Genomic DNA, 2,108 nt, shown 5'->3' with positions numbered 1-2,108 from the left:
ATTGTACCAACTGTGATGTATGGATCAGAGTTGTGGGGAATGAAAGTGATGGAGAGACAGAAATTGAATGTGTTTGAGATGAAGTGTCTAAGGAGTATGGCTGGTGTACCTCGAGTAGATAGGGTTAGGAACGAAGTGGTGAGAGTGAGAACGGGTGTAAGAAATGAGTTAGCAGCTAGAGTGGATATGAATGTGTTGAGGTGGTTTGGCCATGTTGAGAGAATGGAAAATGGCTGTCTGCTAAAGAAGGTGATGAATGCAAGAGTTGATGAGAGAAGTACAAGAGGAAGGCCAAGGTTTGGGTGGATGGATGGAGTGAAGGAAGCTCTGGGTGATAGGAGGATAGATGTGAGAGAGGCAAGAGAGCGTGCTAGAAATAGGAATGAATGGCGAGTGATTGTGACGCAGTTTCGGTAGGCCCTGCTGCTGCCTCCGATGACCGCGGAGGTAGTAGCAGTAGGGGATTCAGCATTATGAAGCTTCATCTGTGGTGGAAAATGTGGGAGGGTGGGCTGTGGCACCCTAGCAGTACCAGCTGAACTCGGTTGAGTCCCTTGTTAGGCTGGGAGGAACGTAGAGAGTAGAGGTCCCCCTTTTTTTTTTTGTTTCATTTGTTGATGTCGGCTACCCCCCAAAATTGGGGGAAGTGCCTTGGTATATGCATGTATGTATATCTATTTTAACGTTGTTGATGTTTTTAGAATGATTTATTGTTAATTTGTTCTCATCATTTATTTATTTCCTTATTTCCTTTCCTCACTGGGGTATTTTTCCCTATTGGAGCCCTTGGGCTTAGAGCATTTTGCTTTTCCAACTAGGGCTGTTGCTTGGCTAGTAATAATAATAATAATTATTAGTGTCTGTAACTGATAATACACTCCTGCCACTTTTATTGCTCCTCAATGGGTGGCAATACCACTAACCTGTGAACAGATCTATTGATAACTGTCACTATGTCTCTAGTATTGTTCTGGTCTTTGTATTTTGCATCCAATTCTCACATCTCTTGCCTGACTATTTCTGTATCTACAAGCTGTCCTATTTTCTATTACTCTCACACAACATTTTTATCTTTTATTATAACGATATCACCGACTTGTATGTTTCTCTCCGAGTGCCACTTTCACCGTACAATGAGTGTGAAGATATCTCTCTGCCGCTTACTCCAATAAGTGTTGACAACATTTTGTATAAAGTTTAAACACTTCTTAATGTCACCTGAAGTAGACCATGAAACAGATGGTACTCTATTTCATGCTGTACCCAAAAGTAAATAGTTTGGACACAATGGTCCTAATTCCACATCTATACCAGGTTTCAATCCAATAGGCTTGCCATTCATTAAGTCTGGTATTTCAAAAAAAGTTCTGTAAATCACATAAATATTAAAATAGTAGCCCCTACGAGCAATAACAGAAACCTTTTTTTAGTTAACTAATGCCTCACACCGTTTGGCCATACAGCATTTGCTGAACGAATAAATTTCCATTTCAAGCCTTCTTTTGCTCCAAATTCAGTGACCTCATGCATGTCCCATTGTTGTGAATGTCACTCTTCAGGTCTTTATTTGCCAATACTATTTGTGAGCTTCAATCAGTGCACAGTATCAGGATAGCTATGAACAGTTGTGAATCTTCTGAAACACTTTAAAAGACTGTTATATTCATCAACAACATCAATGTACATGCCTCATGTGACAATATAATTGAATATATTCCCATAGGCCTTCCCTGTTGTTCTTTTCTTTACATTATCTTTGATTTGAAAAGGTCCAAATGTCCGAATCTTTGTGAGTTGGGGACCTTTACTCATGAAACATACCAAGCTTATGCGTTAGTTTTGCCTTAACAGTTCCCCTCTGTTGTTTTGCCTTCTTCTGTGCCTCCAGTAACATCCCAGCAATGTTGTCCTCTCCAGTAGAGCTGCCCTTTTTACCTGTCATGTTGAGTACTGCTGAAATGCTTGCTTGGATACCACATAAACTCAGGTTGTCTTAATAAAAAACTTTATTTCAACCTGTAAGAATTACAGTATAACAAGTCAATAAAACATACCAACACCACAAATAATTTACTTATCAATACAGAAGAAACATGGGTAATCACCAC

The sequence above is a fragment of the Palaemon carinicauda genome, unplaced genomic scaffold (genome assembly GCF_036898095.1).
Source record: "Palaemon carinicauda isolate YSFRI2023 unplaced genomic scaffold, ASM3689809v2 scaffold120, whole genome shotgun sequence".
Classification (NCBI taxonomy): Eukaryota; Metazoa; Arthropoda; class Malacostraca; order Decapoda; family Palaemonidae; genus Palaemon; species Palaemon carinicauda.
This window is presented reverse-complemented; position numbering follows the sequence as displayed.